At 54.2% G+C, this 7,577-nt stretch overlaps 1 long non-coding RNA gene across 1 annotated transcript; it reads right to left on the bottom strand.

Moving 5' to 3' along the window:
• Positions 1-621: 621 nt before the first annotated feature.
• LOC124249985 (uncharacterized) lies at positions 622-2,361 on the bottom strand. Its single transcript, XR_006891507.1, has 3 exons — positions 2,273-2,361; positions 1,130-1,190; positions 622-734 (listed from the first exon to the last, which is right to left on the bottom strand). It is a non-coding gene; the product is annotated as an uncharacterized LOC124249985 (long non-coding RNA).
• Between the last annotated feature and the right edge of the window lie 5,216 nt (positions 2,362-7,577).

Here is a 7,577-nt window from a genome sequence, read left to right on the forward strand (position 1 = left end):
CTAGCTAAACAGTCAATAGAGGAAACACCACAAATTAAAACACCAAATTTGGGTTTTTTCTCCAATAAAGGAAAAGAGAGTGCGGGAAGGAGAAGGTGGGGGGAGAGAACATATTTTAATTTTTTCCTGTGAGCTGAGCTGGGCCCCAGGTTAATCTAAGTTCGAATTTGGCTATTTCTCTCCTACAACCACAGAATATAAAGGATCATTCGACTGACTGCCACGGATGGAGGCTTATCGAAAACCCCGAAATTCCCTCTGCCAAACGGTCTGAGTTCCTGCCACGGGTCTGAATTGAGTCTTCCTATGAAAATACACTTTAAAACTCAGCGACCCCCACCTCGAACGAATGCCTTCAGTGACAGGAAATGTTAACCATTTTAAGCGATTTTTATTTGCATTTGCTCTGAAGCCGAGGGAGTGGGGGAGATTGTACATTTAATGACTGGTCGCGAACCCGAGATGGATGGAGCGAGCGTGGACGTGTGCGTGTTTCTGAGCGGGGGCGAGCATCCTCGTCCTGAATTAGCCCCAAACAAGAGTGACGCTGCCTTGAATGCCCACAGAAGCAAGACAGGGTTTGCACGTTGCTGCTGGGCCGTCTTTCAAATTCTCTCGCGTTGTTGATCCATTTAAAGGCAACACCCTTATGCTTCACAGCTGAGGAGCCTGGGGAAAAGTGCCGTCCTGCAACGTCTGTGGTGCCGAGATGTGTCTGTAAGAGTGTTTTCTCCCTGGGATCAAAAAGAGATTTAAAAAAAGGGTTTTTTCCCCCCAAATCAACTAAACACTGAAGCTCAGAAACACACAGAATGTGTATAACATTGTCCTTCAGAAATCCATCTTGAATTTTTTTTTAAAGTCCTCTCTTTGATCAAAAGCCGACAGAGAATTACATTTTTCTCCATTCTGTTGCATTTAACATGGACTAACACGGGTGAGCTTAAACAAACAGATGGCCCGGGCGTGAATGCTCCTTTCAGTCTGCGGAGCTGGAGGTGGGCTGGACCCGAGGGGGCTGGAGGGCACTGCAGATGGAGGATTAGTCGGGGGGGGGGGGGGAGAAGCTGCAGAGTTAAGGGGGAAGCAGAGACAAGAATAAACTCGTGACGAAAAAAATCAAAACTACCTCTGCGCATGGAGCCTCAATCCTCTCAAAGTGTGCAGTTTAACTGTTGAAATCCTTCTGCCTAAAAGACAAATGGCCTCCTTTATTCAAGAGTGTCAAGTAGTGAAAATAAAACAAAACAAAGACCCTTCAGAGTATATTTTCAGAAGATAATCTAATGCTCAGCGAGGGCCCAGGAAGAGGGGCGTGCGGGGGAGTAGGGCAGCCCCTCGTGGGAACCTGTGCGCAGGAGCCAGGCCCCTGCCGCCTGGAGATGGGACCGGGGAGACCCCGAAAGGGCAGCCCCCGGTGGAGGGGCTTCAGGGGCGTGACCAGGCCTGCTCCCTCCAAGCCCCAATCCAAACGGCTGCTCCTGGCCTCCCGTATGCGGACTCTAAGGCACCGACACGGCCGAGAAATCCTTGGGCCTGGCGGGAACAGGCAAGAGTGTGCAAGGCTGGGGTGCAAGTTCTGGGGTGTGGGGACACTCTGAGGTCACTGCTGAGGGCGATGCAATTTACGTTGTGTCTTCTTCACGTTGAAGAACGGAGGTGCCGGCTGGTGCCAGTCTCCCCGTGGGTGAGCCGGCCACGGACGCTCCACTCGACCTCAGACACCTTCCAGAATCCTCCTCCTCCACACGTGCAAGGAGATTGCAGAAGACCGACAGCATCCTTACCACTCCCGCACAGCCTGGGAGAGGTCTCATTGCTCCTCATCCCAGGGGTTAAAAGAAGTCCCCTAGTTCCCAGCCAACTGTTTGGATGGGGTCTGTTCACTGGCCTGGTGGCCAAGTGGGTGATTAAGTGCAGCGGACACCCCCGGGAAGGCAAGACGGCCGTCCCGTTGTCCCCCTACTGCTTGCAGAGCAAGCGCCACCTCCCCTCCATGCGCCGTCCCTCCCACACTCTAGGCACGGCGGGCAGCTGGAAGGAGAGGGGGAAGCAGTTAGAGGGCGCGTGGAGCCATTTATTAGCACATGCCCCGCAAGAGAGCAGTTCGTTAGAGGCGAGCTGTTTCCTGGAGGCTCCGACCAGAGAAGAGGAACCAGGACACTAATTACAAATGCCTACAAGGCAGGGCTGTCGGGGGCACCCCACCACCCAGCGCCCGCCCCACCCACCGCCTCGCTCTGGTTCCCCAGCAGCCAGCTCATGTGGGTACCTGGAGCTCTCGGGGCTCAGTCTGGTCTTCCAACCATGTCGGGGCAGACACGGCCCCAAGCCTGGAGCGGCTGAGTCCTGACAACTCGGCGAAGGCAAGAGAGACTGCAGGGGGAAGAAAAAGAAGAATGTTCTAGAAAGACACAAGACCCAGTCCCCAGGCCCGGACGGCCAGTGACATCCACTTTTCTTCTTCACCAGTCTCTCTCTGAAACACCAAAAATGAACCAGGGAAAGCAGAAATGTATGTGTAAAAAGAATTTAGAGACTGCACACACACACACACACACATTTTATTTTTAATTTATTTATTTTAAATACCAGACTATTTCTTCTTACTAAAAGCCTTTTTCACACTATTTTATCCCCTGTTCTGCCAGCGCTTCCCTCCTTAATGTAAACGAAGGCATTTCCCACAGCCCTTTTGCTGGAATGTTCCAAACTGCTGGCATCGACACATTTCTATTCCATTTTATTGCAGTAACATTATTTTATGGCTCGTAGTGTGTGGTGTGTGTGAGGAGCGGGCAGGGGAGGAGGGTTCTGCTGCAGAGGGGAGCTGCCCCGTGGTGCTGTCGGCCCCGTATAAATCCCGAGAAGTGACAGTTGAGCTGGCAAGAGAATTTGGGAAACCAACAGACCAAATATACAGTGCCGCCGCCCGTGGGTCTCACCTTTACGAGGCAGAGCGAACTTCTGGAATGGATGGGCTGCCGCCTCCGGGGCCACTCATTAGGAACTTGATGCACTGGACGTGGGGCTCATTGCCCTCCTGGGGCAGCGAAATGCTTGAAAACGGAGTTTTATTAACCTAATAAAGTGAAAGGGGAAAAAAAGTGAGGAAAATTTCAGCTGGAAGGGCAAATGCAGGGAGTATAGTAAATTAACCTATTTTTAATATTTAGAACCATTTTGGCCACCAACATCAGTTCCCCCCACAGACCCTGCATCCCTAATGTCTGATTTCAGCTGACCTGCTAGCGACAGGCAGCCGCTGTCTGAAGAAAGCCAGGGGTGCGTGTTTTCAGGGTCTCAGGGACGAATTACGAATTCGGGCTTCTTCGTCTCACTCAACGCCAAAGCCATGGAGTGCAGGAAGGAAAAATGGCAGAGATGAATGTCTTCAAAGCACAGAGAGGTTTTGGAGAACAGTCTGGATGCTGCCCGACTGTCTCTGGGTGGGAAAGGAAGGCACCGGCACCCAGGAACCGCAGAGCCCCCGCCTCGCAGGAGAGAACTTATAATGAGTTAGAGCCGTGAGTCAGGCACACGCAGACGCGACAGGGTCTCATTTACACACAAACACCACCGGGGGCCCTAAACTTTGGAAGTGGGGACTGTGGGAGTCTATTTTAGGACAGAGGCCAGCACAAGCCGAGGCTTCTTGGCTCTCCCGGAAGATGCTCCAGGAGCGGCAAGTGCCATTTCAGTGAGCCGCTGCCACGTGGACCTGAGAGCCAGCCCACCCCCTCACTTCGCCTGAACCCACAGAAAGCAAGAGAGCTTTGTCACCTCTCGATCCCAGAGCAAAGGCTGCTGGCGGTTCTGCGTTCGCACCGTGCCGCTGCCCGGGGAGGGAGGACACATTCCGGCAGCAGATGTGTCGCCCATGTGGCAACACGTCGACAGCAGATGCTTTGTAAACGAGAATCAGTAAGCCCCTCGCACCCCAAAAGCTCCCCTCCTAAATCCAGGAGGGCGGTGTAGCCCTCCTCCGTGGGCCGGCGCCCGCCTGCCTGTGGACATTCCTTTCCTTTTCTTCTAAGATGAGAACATACACTAACATTATTATCTCTACGGGCCCCCATATTATTCTCCACTCCTTCCTGAGCCGGTTCCGGCCTCCGGTGGCCCCTAACACACCCTCCAGCCGGCCCCTGTGTGGCCTGTGGAGGATGGGGTCTCATGTGCGTGTTTGTCGGGTACCCAGTTCCGAGGACATTTATGTAGCTCTGAGATTGGGACAGCTCCGATTTCTTTTTTTTTAAGTTGTCTTAAAATTTTGTGGGATTTTGGGGGGCAGTGAAACTCATACGGCTGACACTGTAAGGGGGGGTACGTGACACCATGCGTTTGTCCAAACCCATAGAACAGACATCACCAAGAGCAAGCCCTCCAGTACACTATGGACTTGACTTTATAACGATGTATCGATCCTGCCTCGTCGTTGCACCGAATGTTCCACACCAACGCAGCATGTTACTGGCGGGGAAACTGAGGCAGTGGCCAGGACGGGGGTAGCAACTCCATCTCTCTGCTCGTTTTTTCTGTAACCCTAAAACCACTGCAAAAAATGAAGCCCACTGATAAACAGAAACCTCACTGCTGAAGCGCTAGGAGGAATTTTCCTTTGCCTGCTCTCCTCCCATTTGGTATTTCCTGGGAAAGGACTTTCAAAAAGTAGGAAAGTGCAAAACAAAACAACCCCCCCACACACACACACACAGCTATTTGGTCTCCCCCATCGGAGGCCCTTCTGTGCTGGCTCTGGACCTGAGGGACACGCTCTGAGACCGGGTTCAGCAGACAGAGGTGGCCCAATTCTTGTGCTGCAGTTACAGCGAGAAAAGCCAGTTATTTTAATAGTCTTCTCGTTCATTTTTGATTTTCACACCAACGTCCCACTGCACTGAGTGTAGCGTAATGATCTCTATAAATAAACCGAAAACCTGCTTTCCTTTCGCAGGCGGTTCTATCCGATTTACAGTCAAGTGTCAGCCTGTCCACCAGGGTCACCAGGATCACTTGGCCCTGCCCTCTGAGATCAGGTCTGCAAACCCAACACAGGTTACGGAGGAGGAAGCCACCTTGGGGTGCAGACTGGGAGGTGATGGCTGACCTGGGGGGGCCTGCTGCCTCAATGGGGTCCTCACTACCAGCCTTGACAAAAAAGAGGGGCCTGTCCCTGCTGAGAGACAGAGAGAGAGGTGGAGGGAGAGACGAAGAGAGAGAGACAGAGACAGAGAGAGAGAAAGAGAGATGGGAGAGTAGAGAGACAGAGAGAGGAAGAGAGAGACAGAGTGAGGAAATAGAGACAGAGAAAGAGAGAGAGAGAGAGAGAAAGAGATGGGGGAACAGAGACAGACAGACAGAGACAGTGACAGAGAGACAGAGAGAGGTGCTCCTAAGCCAGACACGCCCTGTCCACCCGGTCCGCAAGGGATGACCTTTGCAGCTTCACGCTGGGAGGGGCCACAGCGCAGATGGCCGCATCTACACCGGCCCGCACGCCACACGCCGTGAGTCCAGGCGGCAGCGGCTGGGTCCTGCAGCCGCGGTGGCGCCACCAGGTGGCGACAGGACAAACTCAGCTTCCTGCCCTTTGGCTCCTCTGCGGGAGCTTTATCGGGGTGGCTGCCCCGTGATCTCAAACCCGCACGGAGAGAAAGACACCGTGAATCCGTGGGTTGCGCCGGTTTCCGTTCCGTCTAGAGCGAACTCACAGGCAGCCTGAGCCGCGCGCTACGGAAATCCAGCCGCAGGAGCGCAGGGAGCGAATCCACTGCCCGACGCCCCCAAGGAACTGGGCAATTAGGGGCTCCGAGCACTGGGTCTGGGGGCATCAGACCCAGCGATGTGAGTCACAGCCTCTCTCCTGGCCCTTGCTGGCTCAGACAGCACCAGCCAATCTCCAGACCTCTAAAGCTGGCTCTATCGCCTCACCCTCAGACTCATTCCTACTTCACGGGGCTAGGAGGAGGGGGGAACAGAGGATGTCTTGCAGAAAATACACGCTCCAAAGCAAAGAGGCTCGTTAACACTCAGTGCAGCTGGGGGCTTTGGGGGGCAGCAGTCAAGAGGTGGTGAGGATGAAAGATGCCCAGCACACCTGACCCCATCCCCATCCTTCCTCCGCGGTGTCCTCTAGACAGAGGCACAGATGTTTTTACGGCACTTCTTAACTGGTGGTTGGCACTGACAAATAAACTTCAGCTGCTACTAACCATGCACGAGCAGTAATTGTCACAGTTGATGTTTACCGGGGACTTCCAATAGGCCAGGCTCAGTACCTCACAGGGGTTAACACAGATGACCCGCCACACTCCACCAGGCCCTTCTGTGGAGGTGCCATCACACGCCCGTTTTACAGATCAGAGAGCCGAGTCTCGGTGGCTGCACGGCTAGGAAGCGGCTGAGCTGGGGTCTGAAGCCCACAGCCAGGCCCCGCCTCCACCGGCCTCCTGTCAGCCCAGGCCACATTAGGGGCGCCTCTTTCTGAGGCTGGTTATGAAAACCCAAGAGCTAAGGGGAAAAAGTTTCACTCCCTTTGTTTCTTTACCAGAACTGTTTTAGGAAACAGGAAGCCCAAGCTGAAATGCTGGAACCAGAGGAGACTGTGATGAAAATAGGCTCAGCTCAGCCAAAAATCACACAGGAGCGGGCACCAGGATGCGGGAATGCGCCGACTCTGAGGACGGGGCGGCCTCTGGCTCTGTCTTCCGGCGCCCACCCTCTCCTGGGGAGCCTGGAACAGGTTGACCCTGGAGGTGCAGTCCCTCTGTCTGGGCACTTCCATGAGAAGATGGACAGCTTTCCAGCACAATCCATGAGGAATTGTGTGAACAAGGTGGGGCAGGCACTCAGACCTCAGAGTCAGAAATGCCTGGCTTGGACATCTGAGTTGTGCCTCTTGCTTTGCAGTGAATTGCTGACCTTGCACAGCCTCAGCTCTTTCATCAGCAAAACCAGGACCCTAACACCTGGTTTATGGCGCCTGTGTGACGGTGTGTGACGGCCTCTGCAGCGACGGGCAGAGCAGAGCCGCCGTGCCCCCACATCCTCACTTCACTTCTCCTTAGCAATGAGCACAGTCCCTGCCCTGGGGTCTCGGCAGTCTCTCCCCTCGGCGTGGTCCTTCCAGGATCCCAGGGGGCCTTTAACCCGACTGCCCAGCACGTGTTCTCGTCAACGGGAAAAGGCGCATAAGAAAATGTTTACTGTATCAAATTTGCAACTATAAACAGTGATGCAGTTAGTAAACTCGTGCACAAGAGAGCCTGGCACCGCGGGTGAGTACACACCAGACACACCGGAGGATACAACCCACACTGCACGCCGCACCCCGTGGAGCCAGGACCAGAGCCGGGGGGAGTCGGGGTCACTTAGTTCACTTCGTTTTAAACTTCTAGGGTGACAAGGATGACAATCAGCCCGCACTGGCAGCCAGCACGACAGGCCTGGCCTCCTTGCATTCGGTCCCTTTCCTTTCCATCATCAGTCAGGGCCTCAGCTGGAGCCGCGGGACTCAGCGTAACCACCACAAACAAACACAAAGCAGGAGGAACAACACCGCGGCCTAGAAAGGG

This window comes from Equus quagga, chromosome 13, assembly GCF_021613505.1.
Source record: "Equus quagga isolate Etosha38 chromosome 13, UCLA_HA_Equagga_1.0, whole genome shotgun sequence".
NCBI classification, from domain to species: Eukaryota; Metazoa; Chordata; class Mammalia; order Perissodactyla; family Equidae; genus Equus; species Equus quagga.